The 15,008-nt window shown below is 42.6% G+C and overlaps 1 long non-coding RNA gene across 1 annotated transcript in view; it reads left to right on the top strand.

Moving 5' to 3' along the window:
• Positions 1-15,008, top strand: part of LOC126050833 (uncharacterized) — a 141,422-nt gene that overhangs the window by 30,899 nt on the left and 95,515 nt on the right. Inside the window, exon 2 of the long non-coding RNA XR_007509662.1 lies at positions 7,270-7,415. This is a non-coding gene — a long non-coding RNA (uncharacterized LOC126050833). The remainder of the gene's footprint in view (positions 1-7,269; positions 7,416-15,008) is intronic.

Below are 15,008 nucleotides of genomic sequence, written 5' to 3'. Positions count from 1 at the left end.
TGCTAAAAGGTCAGAATAAACACAAGGCAACAGCAAAAGTTTCTCCACCTGACCTCTGGGCATCACTAGTTTGACACTGTTATTTCTCAGGGAAGCTTTTATTATAGCAAAGGACAGTGTTGTGAGTCACTGCCCCTCCCACACTGCTGCTTTTCACTGGAAAACTCTCCATACCTCCACCTGACAGAAAATATTATCTGGCTTGACAACAGCTTATTTATTTACCAGCTACAAAACCAACATCAAAAAGTCGGTTGATGGGGGAGGAAAAGATACTGCACCAGGAAGGTGATAATCTAGAAAGGTGTTCTGTATAGGCAATTTTGTCTGAGATTTGATTTTTGGAAAGGATCAGGAAGAAGTTACTTTCATAGTTGCAGAGGAAGGTGCTGTGAACAAGCTGCTGGAATTTGTATGACTTCAAGTGCTTCCAAATTGCAAATTTTCTGTATAGTCACGGTGGGGAATTGGCCCTGCTCAAAGGTGTGTACCAGAATTGCAGTAATGTGGGTTTTGGAGCGGACTTTCTTATTTACTGTCTGCTTGTAAAGTGTCTAGTGCAATGGGATTCTCTGCCTAGCCGACATGAAGATGTTATCTCTGTAAATATTCTTGCCGTTCTGCAGGCATGCACTTGAAATGTTGCTGGGGTGGGGGGAGAAATCAATCAGAGTTTCAGTAAAAGCCATAGGCGGAGAGCTTCAGTGCTGCCAGTTCCCATGGGCATCTAAATCCCCCAGGCATCTGATAATCTTGGCTTGTAATTATTATCGGTAAACATTTTGTTGTTGGGAGCAGGTGAGTGTGGCTAGAAGGAACTGGCACATGTCCAAGGAATTTATATGCCACCTTATTATCATAGTAACTTTATCAGGGAATAGACAGTGTGTTTTCTTATTGTGTTTCACAACTTGCGGTGACTGAGAAACAGAAAAGCCCATAGTCTAACCAGAAATCTCTGTCCATTTGGGAATTTGAATAGAAATGTTCCATATTCCAGACCAGTACTCTAACATACATCTTTCTTCTCTGTTGTCATGCATCAAGGGAGAGATGGATGATTTCAGTGTCTTTTTCACAGGCAGTGTTGACATTTTGTAATTTTTCTCTCCAAATTCCTATGAAATAATTTCTGAAATTTTTCCTTCTAGAGAATTATGCATTTTGGAGTTTCTTTTTTTTTTACAGCTAAGTTTTCTTATCCTTTTTATATTAATCCACAGTATTTCCAAATATGAATTTTTGTTGTAATTTTGATATACAATAAAACAATATTTTAATCCAACCTCCTGATTTATCCCAAATGATGATCTTCAACAAAAGTTTATTTGTAATTGATCTCATGATATGTCCATGTAAAAATAGAAAATTGGAAGTAATATAAATGAGTGAAATGTCAAAGTTCCAAAATAAAATAAGATCCTAAAGCACAAATTCCTTTACCTTGAAACTGATATAATATTACTGAAACATAGAAATCAGTTTTGTGCAGATAGCTTTCCCAAAGTGAATCTGTTGAGATGAAAAGGTTGCAGTGTTGTCTGAGATCTGCTAAAACTTAACTCCCACAAAGTAGATACAAAAAAGTAGCAGTAATAGTTTTATAACAATAACCAGAAATTCTCATAAAAAGCCAGTGGTATGCAAAAGTTTTGAAACAGAGTAAGAATGAACATAAACAAAACCCCTGGTATTAGTACTTTTCTTTACCTTGTTCTGTGATCCTCTCACTTCCATGAAACCTCATGCCTTCTGGTTTTGCAGGAATGAATCTGGTAGGAAAACAGAATGAAAATAATTTAATGTAACATAGGTAGTTGTGTCCCACCTCGATTCTTCCGCTGTTCTCAGCATCGCAGTAGCCGAGTGCCTTCCAGGAGTGCAGTGAACAGTGTGACTCGCATCTGGCGTGTGTTTGTTCTCTCATTCCCTCCTCGGGGGAAATTATTTTCAGTGGAGTGATTTGTTAGGAATTCTTTTTAAATATGTGCACATAGGATGCTAAATATTTGCTAGAAAAAGGCCAGGCCAAATAAATTCCTCCTGGAGCGGAGGAAAATAGAGTTTGTGGGGATTAGGATTTCTCATGAGGGTTAATAGCGTAGTCATTAGGCAGAGCAGAGGGAAGTTGTTCCCTACACACAGACGACGTGTTGCTGACCACAGCTGCAGCCATCACTTCAGGAGGCTGTTAGGCAGCACAGGGATGTATCACTGAGCTTGAAGATAAGGACTAAGACCCAGAGACTGACCCGTGCCATCAGAGAGAGGAAAACTTGGGTGTCCTTGTGATGGCCCAGCGCTACTGCCAGGAGCTGCTGCAGAGGGTTGCGATGCTTCAGTCATGATGGCAACCAAGAAGAATCAACGTGGTCCCCTGCTGTCCTTGGAGCTCTTAAAGCCTCCTGGTGTCCCCTGTCCTCTGCCTTGCTCCATCATTACTACCCAGTGGCATCAGGCCATTATAGCAAATGGTCGGCAGTTTTTGCGTTAAAATTCTTGACTGTGCTTTCAGCTCTGTCATTATTTCATGTCTTTCATGAACTGTTTCCACACTGGCCCATGGCAATGCACTGCTGGCAGCTACAAGTGAGTTTTTTAGAGTGTTTGAGTTTTAGTAGGAAACACTGGGCTTGAGGACTTGAGGGGAATTTAGGCTGTTTCAGCTGCCCTTAGTATGATACATGTTGTTAAAACAAAACCCCAACCCAAAACACCCCCTCGCCCCCAATCCCTTAATTGGAATTGCAGGTGAATTACAATTATCCCATAATTCCTCAATATTCCTTTAAGATGTTGAACTGAGGCCTGATTCCACTCTCACTGAATTAAATTTGTATCTACGCAAAGACTTCTGCTCCTGTTAAAAGGAAAGCCTGTTCCACCCAGAGAATTTGATGATATATTTCAAAAACACGGGTGGAAAAAAAAAATTTCTTGTTTATTTAAAAAACCCCTAAACGCAATATGTTTAAATGAAAATGTTTGCCCCTTTCTGAGCATAAGTAGAGGAGCACTGAAGTGGTGCCCTGCCTGGGAGGCAAATGTCACCTATGGAGTCTCACAGAAAAGTCAGATTCCAGATATTTCTGTTCTCAAACTGTTCCCAAGTTATCCAACATGGAAAGTTAGAATCAGGGCTTGTTTCTCCTGAAACGCTGTGTCTCGAGGGTGTTCCAGGGTAATGAACACGGCCTGGTTTTTGCCCTGTGCAGATTTTTTGTGTGTTGCCATATGTAGAGCTTTGTCCGTGGTAGCTGTGGGCAGCTGTGTCCCTTTCAGGTGGCAGGAGGAGTCCTCTGCTCTCCTGTGGGACTGCTGGTTGTGCTCAGTGCAACTCATCTCTGCCTCACTGATTCTGCAGAATCTATCCAGAGGCACAGCCTGCCTGGGAAGAGTTTTCCTGTCTCCTTTCCATGCTTTCTGGAGAGGAAGCAAGGGAGTATATAGGGGCACATGAATGCAAGATACGATGCTGAGCGTTTCACTGCTCTGTGCCTCAACATCCCTAGCTGTAAAATGGGAAATATATCTCCTTGACAGAACTTTGGAGGAGTTCAATTTGTGACTATTCACAAGGGCAGAAGCTGCTGTAGAAATGGAATTTTTCTGAGTGTTCAGTTAATTAGTCCCTTTAAGAATTATCATTGCTCTGAACTGGGTTTTTCTCCATACCTTTTGGGGTTTTTTTCTCCCTCATTCCTATGGCAATGTGGTTTCCCCATCAGCAAAACATTTACAGGTACTTTAAGCACTACTTCCTTGCACTAGTGCTTTAATGGTAGAAACTGAGGAAATTGTTTCTGACAAAATAAATACTTTGATCTGTTGTAAGAATTATGTGGGTTTGGCTAAACTTTCATATGTAGTAGAGGGTTTTGCAGCTTGGGTCGTGTGTGTGGTCGTTGTTGTTTATTTAGGCTACAAAAGATTGGGGTCATGGTTTTTACTGGCTTCTAAATAAACTCATATACAGTTGACCCTCCCCGCAGTACGAATTCTTCTCCAGGAGGCTTGTACCTAGACGGTGTGTACTTCGGTAACAGGCCTCTTGCCTTCCCTTATTCACCATCTGCTAGGTGCTGTTGTAGCGAGCATCCGTCTGGCTCTTTGTACCATTCTGCCTCTGGTCCAGAGAGCCGCTCTCGGTTCCCGGGAGGGCTCTAGGCTCTGAAGCGCTACTTGAAACTGCTGCGCTGTTGAGTTGTTTGTGGCATCGCTAAAATGAAGCCTCTGATGCCTCCTTGTAGGGGAATTAAAGGTCACAGGGAGCTCTTGGGAAGGGACGAGTAGCATGAAGGGATGGTACCGTTGCCCTCGCTGGGTTCTGTGAGACATTGGACACCCAACTTTAAAGTGATCTTGACTTCTGGGGGCTTTGCCCTAAACCAGGCTCTGTTCCCATCGGATACAAAATGGACAAGTGACAGGTATATGCAGGATTCTGGCTGAGGCTGTTTCTTGTAAGGCTGAGTGGTTTCCAGGCACAGAGGAAAGCGTTACTCCCTTTCTTTCGCTCTGCGACTTTCATGAATTCACACGGACACCTCTGTTCTTTATCCAGCTTTCCCAGCAATTGGAAATACCCTAGAGGCAAAACTGAAATCAGGGGCTTAACCGCAAATGCCCTGTCAATGTGATACTTTTTGATAAAAGCTCTTATAGATGTTATGAACAATAATCTATCTTTCTTCAGGCTATTGACTTTCCTATAAAGAGCAACGCAGAGCAGTGTCCTTCCTTTAGAAATCTCAGAGGCAGTTTAAACACTACCCTCTGGGAGGACATTGTTCTCATCTAACCATGATGGTTTTCTGACTAATTTAAATTTATCCTTATTCAGCTTCGTTGCTGTCAGGTCTGGTACTCAAAATAGAACTTTTCCACAGGTGAAAGTCTCTAAATGCTGAACTGGCAAGAGGCAGATTTATGCCGGATTTTTAAAAATTATCACCCTATTTAAAATTCCACTTTAATAATTAATATGGGTTAATTTCAAAATGATATTTCTACATGAAGTGGGTCTTGGGCAAGGAGTTTCTTTTCTGCTTATGCTCTTCCCCCTCCTGTATCATCCTGTGCAAGCACCCTTCGAAATTCAGTGTGGCTGCATAATACGCAGTCATTAACTCTGCTTTCAGGTTCATGGATATCTTCAGTGCTGAGGTCATGGTAGCCTCTCTGTAAGGGTTCTAAAAGTAATTTATGACAGTTTAATGTGATTCATTTTCTTCTGTTCAATATTTTTTTTAAGGATGGTTTCACAATTTTCTGGTATTTTCTTTATAGAGATCTTCTCCTTTGTTTTCTCCTCTGTGAAGTTTATGATTTGCTGTGCTGGAAAATGTGATGTTTTTGCAGAGAGGCTGGGTTGGTTAGATTCTAAATGTTTCTCTGCTTCTAGTGACACTGAAGGTGTCAAAAAAAGATTCAGGTTGTTAAGAGAAGAGAAGTTATTTGCCTTGACAACAAAGGTGGCATCTTGAGTGACTTCTGGGGTCCCCGGTGAGCTCCCTGAGCCCAGGGCACGGTGGTTTTCCTAGTCCTGTTATTCTCCTTACCATTTGCTACTGCTTTTCAGTTGGTGTTCAGCTTGCCCCACTGGTGACATCATATGCAGTTGCTGGTGAGCTGAGTGTGAAGTCAGGGGAAAAGAATAAAACTTGAATAAGTTGTATGATCTAGTTAAGCTGTCCCTAGATAGCAAAGCTCTTATTTTCCTTCTTGGTAAAAGGTAGGAGGATGGAAGACAGAAGAAGCAGCTGACAGCTTGCAAAGCTGAGTGGGTTTCCAAAGGATTCTGTAAGAGATCAGCTGCTTTGAGTAAAGAAAGCGGAAACCGAGAACAATTTTGCCTTAAAACTGACTTAGTTCTGAGCACTGGCATGAAAAAATGCGATGGACTGTGATAAAAATTATCATGCTTATTTCTCAGCATACTTGGCTAGTAATGTGCTGTTGTCTGTCCAGTCTCTGTTGGCTTTTCATTTTTTGCATCATCCTTCCCTTGTTAGTAAATGACGTACAACATCCATAAACTTCTGAAACAAATCGGGGATTAGCCTAGCTCAGGGAGCATCTGGATCAGCAGTGATGTGCACTGGGCGGTGAGAAGATGCTAGGAGGTGTCTTTCTGATGCATTGGTTGCCCAGGGAAGTGGTTGAGTCCCCATCCCTGGAGGTATTTAAAAGATGCGTGGATGTAGCAGTGTTAGGTTTACAGCTGGACTTGATGATCTTAAAGGTCTTTTCCAACTTAAATGATCCTACGATTCGTGTCCTTGGCTTGGTTTAAAACTCTGACTAAGCTTGATATGTGGATCCAGCCCCATTTTTGGTGCTGATTCTTGGGTCTTGTCGTGGTTTAACCCCAGCCAGCAACTAAGCACCATGTAGCTGCTTGCTCACTTCCTCCCACCCAGTGGGATGGGGGAGAAAATTGGGGGGGGGGGAACTTATGGGATGAGATAAAGACAGTTTAATAGGACAGAAAGGAAGAAAATAATAATGCTAATAATAATTAAATGACAATAATAATAATAATAAAAGGATTGGAATATACGAAACAAGTGATGCACAATGCAATTGCTCACTGCTTGCTGACTGATGCCCAGTTAGTTCCCGAGCAGCGATCTGCTCTCCCCAGCCAAAAAACTCCCCCCAGTTTATATACTGGGCATGATGTCGTCTGGTATGGAATACCCCGTTGGCCAGTTTGGGTCAGCTGTCCTGGCTGTCTCCCCTCCCAACTTCTTGTGCCCCTCCAGCCTTCTTGCTGGCTGGGCGTGAGAAACTGAAAAATCCTTAACTTAGTCTAAGCACTACTGAGCAGCAACCGAAAACTTCAGTGTGTTATCAACATTCTTCTTGTACTGAACCCAAAACACAACACTATACCAGCTACTAGAGAGAAAACTAACTCTATCCCAGCCGAAACCAGGACAGGTGTCTAATCAGGACTGAACCTGCACTGTATTTTCTCTTCAGTGAGAGTATTAATAAAGTCTGCCTTCTCCCTCGCCTCCAGTCCTAGTGGGACAAGTCAGATTCTGGTATCTTTGATATTCTTCTCTCCTTCTCGAATGTGGTTTAAATTATCCAAAAGAATTTAAGAGGGATTACTAATCTGCATGTGCTCAGCCACTGGCTTCACTAGGAAGCTGGGCTAAAAATATATGCCAGTTTACTTGCTTTGCTGAGACCTTGGCTTATACCTGTGACTCTGCTGTGTGGTTATTTAAATGAAAATGTCCTGCTCTTCTTTTCTAGGCCCTCCAGCCTACTCTTACTGATGCTGTTGACCTGGGTTCCTTGTGTGCTCCTCTGTACTCTACCAAGGTGCAAAATTTGACTTCTCTAGTGGCTCCGATCGCAGCCTTGTCCCACCCACGGGATGCTTCTTCCAGTCCTGTCTGGTAAGTCTCTTTCCTTTCAGATTCAAATGCTGCTTAAAAAGTCATAATACCTATGAAAATAGAAAGGTAGATTCCAGGGAAATCCACTTTGGAAATGGTAAAGCAAAATGTTTTTCACTTGTTCAACCTTTTCTTCATTGAATTGAAGGGGAAAAAATAAAGAATAAAAGAATTTTTAGCTTCTTGTGTGTAAAGCTTGAAACAAGCCGAGATGCCTAACCTCAGCGCATTAAAAGTGTGGACTAGAGCTCTAAAGAGCTTGATTAAAATCTAGTGACGTTACTCAGTTTGTGTTAAAGATCAAAGCAAACGTGTGTATTGCTTGCAAAGCACCTTGTTCCGCTGGCACTGCTGGCAAAGCAGCAGTGAGCGCGGCCCTGGTGCAATATCTGGAGGAGTCCTGGATGGTCAGGGCTGGCTGAGATGATGGTCACCTCCCTCCCTTACCTTTTTTCATAAGGGCCACCTCAGATGGTCACCCAGCAAAGAGCACATAGGCTTTTGACTGGAGACAATTCCTTCTTAGTGTTGGATGTACAAATACTGACTTGCTAAGTAAGGAGAATGTTATGTGCTTGTTGACTGAGGTCAGAGTTTGGTTTCAGCATATTTCCTGTATGTGTGATGTCCAAAGCTGTAGAGAGCTACTAATGTGAATTGTCAGGGCAGCTGCTATTGAGCTAATATAGCTGTCATAACTCCACATAAACTGCATTCAAATATGCCAAACTGTCAGCATTAAAGAACACTCTGGGCCACCTCTCAGAGGGTGGTTTAGGGGGTATCTGAGAAGCTGCTGGTTTTGCCCCGCTAATTTTGGCAGATGAGAGTTTTTTTAAAAACTCTCAGCAACATCTGGAACTCTCACATGCAGCTGAGGTGGGAAAGTTATTAACCTTGAGCGAGCAGAGTTTGCTTTTTAAAAAATGAATCAAAAACGCATGTTTTGATACATTAAAAAATGCATGTCATAAACCCGCTGTTTCTGTGCCTGCCAAAGCCAAGAACTGTTCAGGCGTGGGAAAGAGCAAAGGAAAAAAACCAATAAAAACTATCCAAGCCTAAAGGAGATGAAAGACAGCCACCTGGGATGCCCGTAAAACAACTGGTTTTAATCCCCTGCTATTGCTACCTGTTTCCTTAGAAAGGGAATTTACAGATAAAGATTGCATGAATAATGTGCTTGGTCACTGTTTGTAACCCTCAGCTTGGGACCAAAGGCTCTCTTTACAGGCAAGAAATAGTGCCTTCTTGTAGATAGCAGGAATTTTCTTGCAGCTCCTCTGCAGATCTGCTGGTGTTTTAGTGAAGGAACGTTGACCTCCAATTTTACAGAAAGGAGGCAATGATCGCAGACAAACATGCATGAGGAGGTAGTGCAATGGACTTGGGAACTGCGTAGTCTTCAGAAAAACGTGACTGAGAGAAATTTGTAACTGCTTGGAAAGACTAGAAAGAGTTTGGAAAAGGTTTCACCAGCTTTGTACTGCTGAGATAAAGTTTGCAATACAGCAGGCTTATGAAAACCTTCAGGTTTACAGCATTTGTCCTTATGCAGCAGTATGAGAGTTTGGATGGCGGCCAGGATGCCGTCTGCAAGTGTCCAACAAAAGTCCCAAACACTTTGTAGAATAGATATTGCTCTCTTCCCACTCCCCAACAACAGTTCCAGCCAAGTGGGAATGGAGGAATTTTATAAGATTAGCAGGCTACAGGCTACAAGCAGAGAGCTAACCTTGTCTGCCTTCAAAGCCAGGGGTATAATCTCTAAATTAAATTTACATGATTTATCACATCTAGGAAGACTGATGAAACAACCAGAAAAACTAGAGGAGAAGGGAGGCAAGATGGACTGGAGGGTTTTTCTCTCATCAGTGGTGAAATGGACAACTCAAACTACTGAAATAGGATTAGCAGTGGGTCCCCAAACCAAATTGTTCCGAAACTCAGAGGTGTTTAATATATTACTATCAAAATGCAATATCTCAGGACAGCGACCCATCTGTTATCATGGATGAATCAGATGGAAAGTGCATTAGAAGCTGGAATTTGTCCCCACTGGGAGAACTGCACTGAGTCATGGTGATGTATGGGATCTGTGCAAAGCGAAGAGAGAAAATATTCTCCTTATGATTTATGTATTGCATAATCACCACCATTTTCCACAGTATTTCTATTCTGTTGGCTGCAGACAACAGCAAAGAGAGATTCCCCCTGGCTCCTTTGCAGCCTGATTATACTGGGGTTTTAGTGGTGGAGGAGCTCTGTTAGGACGGTGGAAATGTGTTTGAAAAGCAAGGAGAAACTAATTTGAAAGATAAAGGCCAACAGAAGCTGATCTAAAAGAAGAAATAGCAGATTGGATGAATTTTGTTCATTTGATGCCTTTAATGTATAGAGTTGATACATAGAAAGATGGTTTGGTTAAGCGTCACATATATGTTGCTTCTTCACAGCCAGCTTTCATGGCATCCCATAAAAGGCACAGTGCAAATGTAAATCCACGGAGAACTAACACGGAATTTGGGCTGTGCAAGACCAGGCTGCTTTTGGAACAGCATGGATCTACAGCTAGGTTTAGTCCACGAGTCACAGAGAGCTAAAGCCACATTTATGTCTGTATAGCTAAAATAAGAACTAGACCCGGGACAGTTGAGTAAAACCAGTTTCCAGTTATGACAAATTCATAGGATATCGGAAAGCCTGAAAACACTTTATCCTTTGCTCCCAGCGTGGTGCTGTCTAGTGGCAAAGTAGAGAGAGAATTTCTCACTGACACTGGACCCTGAAGCAGGATGGTGATAAGCTTTTCCTTTCTGCAACTGCTGAGCCTTTGGTGCTCACAACAAAACTCGCCCTGTGTTTCCTTCTGTGATCCCCTACACCATCGCTTTCCACTGCTACTTAGCTATAGAGGCAGCTTGCCTTCATCCAGCTATATGCCTCTGATTTTACTTTGCTGATTCTTAAGTAACATTTACAGCTAAGACGGGAATAAAGCCACATCCTGAAACTTACCCCACACATCTTGCAAAGGGAGTGATTAAAACTTTCTTGTTATCCCCAGGAAATCTGGGTACCTCCTAAGAAGAGCTATGAAATGGTTTCCCCTGTTAACTGCTGGGAGCTTCTTAGGAATCCTATCATATTTCATTTTTATTATCTGTTACTACAACTACCCAGGTGGCATATTGAAGAACACTTGTCAAAAAATGTAGCATTGTTCTTTTATCAGGAATAAATGAAATTTATCTCATAACCTAATCACTCCTCCTGAAATTACTATAGATCTAGGCAAAGAGGAATCGAAGATAATGTATTTTCTTCACTTATTGCATTAACATTCATCATCTTTCCCTGTATTTTTCCATCTTTTTTTCAGTAAAACCCCCAGGTATTTAAAGGCTAGTAAAGACCATCTTGGTTTGTTTTGCTTTGTTTTGTTTTTGCTGAGTTTTGCTGGTTAGCTGAAGTTGGCATGTGGCCAGCCTGACATCCATACAGTCTCTCTTAAAACTTGTTGGTGGAGTGCTGCTCCAAGGAGACACCTCATTAAATTAATGTTGGCAAATGTTTGTCACCTTCTCAGGAGCTCTGCAGTGATTAAAGTTGGGATTTTCCTCACCTAACTTCATCTCCCTGAGCGTGGTTGAGGCAGTTCACAGGTAGCCATGATTACTTGCCCTCTAATATGTCTTTCTCTTTTTCTACTGTTGAGGGAGCCTGGAAGACAAGCTTAGCTTACATACTTCAGGTTTTTTATGCTTAAAATGAGATGAATACTGTCCTCCAATTCCTTCAAAGCTCTATTTACTTGATTTTTTTCTTCCCTGGCTGCCTCTGGCAAGAGGCTGTTCAGATCAGTTCTCCCCTGCATGAAGAGATTCTCGCTCAATTCCTCCAAGGCTTGACCTTTCCTGAGCTTTTTCATTTATGCCACCTGCTTTCCACATTTGACATAGCCCTAAATAGTTTCGTACCATCTCATGAATTCTCTTTAGTGTTATGTTTTACCTCTGTTACCTCTGAGTCTCCTCTCTCCCAACAAATACAGGTCATGTTTGCCCAACACTTCCATGTGAGGTGCTAAGCTGCTGAATCAATCTTGTATGGTCTAAACTCCTTCCTCTCAGCAACATCTTTGGGGCAAAGCTATTGTGTGTTCAGAGTGTGAGAGTGAGGGAGAGGAAGGACACAAAGAAATTCTTTTTCCTTGGCTGAAGCACTCGTGCTGGAAGAGCCTTGGTGCAGCTGAGTGTCTCCAGAGATGCAAGGAGGTTGCTGAAGGCAGTACAGTAGCTCCACGAAGGGGATTTGTGCCAAGATTTATACATTGGGAACTTCTTGAAAAATGGAATGGATTCATCGTTCTCTTTTTTTCCCCAAAATAAACTTTTGGGAACATCAGGCACACTGGAAGGGAGCTTGGAGTGTTGGAGACCAGCTTCCAGGCCACATACACATCCTTCCCTCTTCTCTACTTCTTTTCCTGTCCAGTTACCCTGAAATTCACTTTTCTATTGCCAGGGTTGTTTCTTTAGCTTGGAAATCGGAATACTGTGGAGGGCAAGGCTATAAAAGCAGAGCATGGTTCAACATTATGTGAATGGCACTGTAATAATATGCACTATAGTTTGTCCAGTTTGGGGCTGGCTTGGCTTTGCATAATCACTTATCCAGCACTGTGTATTTGCACAAAGTGGAGCACCTTGATCACAATCTCTGTTTACTGCTTGCTGAAAAGTAATCCTGTGCCTTTACATCCTCTGCGGAGATTTTAGCTTAGGTACATACTGAGCCTTGGGACAGCAGTGTAAGGAAAGCTGATATGAAAGGGGTAAAGAGGTTTTTTTGGATGAAAGGGACTGATGAAGAAATTGGAGAGAGGAGTAGCTGATTAACATCCTGGGCTTGCTCAGATGCATAGAGAGAAATTAGTCTTTCCATTGGTATGAGGAACGGGGTAGGCCCTTATCTGCTGTAAACTTCACCCAGAACATCACTGATGTGGAAGAACAACTTTCAGGAAGCAGGTGAACGAATGACTTATCACAAGGTAGTTTTGACCCTTGGCAGGGTCTTATTAAACACCTTCTTTATGGCTGACTCTGCATAGCGTTGAGAGACTGGTCACAAGGCATTGATATACATTTTTCCCATCTTACTCTCTTACCTGAGCCATAGCGAGAGAGTTTCAGCCTTTGAAAACATATTAGGGAAAGCCTGAAAGGAAAGGAAATACACATTCAGAAAGATGGTGTGCTCTGCTGGTGCAGTGTGGGCTAGGTGGTTTGTGCCAATTAACAGAAATTATTTATTTGGACTCTGTTTTATTTACTTATGGGGCTGATGCAGCTGTGGAGAGTCTGCTGGTCCCTCACCAGCAATGCATCCGTATGTAGACAAGTTCTGGTTAGTTCCCATAGAGAGAAGGAAACCACAAGTTTTTAATTGAGGGAGTCATTAGTTGCTGCTCCCCAGGGACAGGAGAGATTCCCTGCTCCTTGGAAACTTTGCATCAGAACCCAATGTCTCGCACCTCAGTCCACCAAACTTTGGTCCTGAAGCATCTATGTTAGCCTCCAAACAACCTCCCCTTTCAGTCTGGAGAGTGTGAAAGGCACCTGCACAGGGCTGAGACCTCAATGGAGTGAATCGTCCTTTGGAGACATCTCTCTGCCCTAGTGAGGGCCCAGGGTACCTAGTTACTATTTCTAATTTCAGCAACCCGGTTAAATGCCTCCAATCCTGTGGGGTGAAGCTGTGTCTGGTCTGCCAGTTAAACTGTCTTTTACTGGCATGATGGGAAGAGAGGGGACCTTATAATTTCCTTCTCAAAATGGAGGTGTCCTTTGTCCTATGTTACCAGAGTGACAGCACCCTTTGTACTGTAAGGGCTTTAACTTCATGATGGGAAAGTAAGAAAACACCAGATTTTGTTTAAAGGAAAGCTTTGAATCTGCCAAATACTTGTGAGGCAACAAAACTTGTAAAGAGCCTGGAATGGGGCTGATTGACAACTGTGCTTTGTGGGTGCAATTTTCTCTGCTTACTGGTCCTAAGCTTTATTTGCTTTGAGAGAATACCGCTGTGCATGTTTCGGTGTGACATTTATAGTTTTCCTCATGTAAATTGGCCCAGCAGCAGCCCAGGGACAGCTGACCATGAACTTATAAGGGTTGGCATGGAGTGTGCAGCGAGGTCAATACGGGGGTGTGATTTCTCTTCCCTGCAAGGAGGGAACTGGATTAGTTGCTGTGGAAGGATGCTCTGGAGAGCTGATGTAGAATTACTTTCTTTTTGCTTCAGTTGCCCTTTTTCTCAGCAAAATCAAACTAGTATTTTAGGGCCATGCTGCCCAGTTTCAAGCCTCGAGGCTTTTTTTTTTTTAGCTGAATGATGCTATTTAGTTTATTATTTATTTGTCTGTTAGGTTATTTTTAAGAAAAGTTGTGAGAATATATATTGTTCCTCCCTACTTCTTCCCCAGACCCTTTCACAAATTTGAAAAATCGTCTGATATAATTTTGTCTAAAAGAAGAAAGGAAGAGAAAACTCATTTTGGAGCAAAATTTGGCTGTCTATCTAGAAACAATATTTTGGAAGGAGTGGAAATAAGGTTCTATAATCAGAATTGATTTTTAAGGTTCACTGTAGAGTTTGCTCTCAAGTCCCCATGGCAGTGCAGGGAAAGAAGATGCAAAGTAGGAATAATGGTACAATGGTATCAGGTACTGTAGAACTTGGTGGGTGGCTGTGGTGGTGTTATAAGCAACAAAGGCATGATGTGACTGCATGGTGCAGTGTAAGGTGAGATACTGCAATTTTCTGAAGAGGTGGAGATGTGAGTACTGCTAATACCTTGGAGTAAGGTAAACTATGCAGCAAGAGCTGGTACAGCCTTTGCATTTGGCTAGATATGGCACTGATTTATATCAGGAAGGAGTTTCATGCAGCGGGTACTGTAGGGAGACAGTTGCTTGTGATTTACTCACTGTGCCAAACTCGCCTTGAGTTTTATTTTTAAAAATCCTGTGTAGTCTTTTTCCTGCCTCCCTCTCCCTCACTGAGCAGCACTAAATACTGTTTGCCACTGAGGACATTTAAACTAATTTTCCAAAAGTGCTGATGAAGCAGGACACACTTTTATTGCTGTCATAATATCTCTCAAGCTTGCTTCCTTGATTGCATTTGTAAAACACCGACCTTAATAAGTTCAAACCCCAAGGAACGGATGGTGCAGACGGTAGCCCCTGAATGACAGCCCATCTGCTTTCGTGTCTTGCAGGCCAAAATGACTTCATTACACGGCAGTATTAAGCTGAGTGCAGAGGCTGGCAGGAATGCTCAGCTTTGCTGTATCTACCGCTATGCTCTTGCCCCATTTGATCCCATGGTGCGTGCCAAGGTAATTGGCACGCAAGTTCTGTTCCTCCTGCTGGGAGACTCTCATTACGCAGCATGTTTCCTGCAAGCGGGGAAACATGCGCTTCGCATGTCAGCATATTTACACGCTGGTGTAGGACAGAGCTGGACGGCTGCCTTCTGACAAAGGGTACGCAGAGGTAGCTACGAATTTGAGACAGCAAGGGA

Source organism: Accipiter gentilis, chromosome 26 (assembly GCF_929443795.1).
Source record: "Accipiter gentilis chromosome 26, bAccGen1.1, whole genome shotgun sequence".
Classification (NCBI taxonomy): Eukaryota; Metazoa; Chordata; class Aves; order Accipitriformes; family Accipitridae; genus Astur; species Astur gentilis.
The sequence above is the reverse complement of the archived record's forward strand: the minus strand, read 5'-3'. Positions and strand labels throughout refer to the sequence as shown.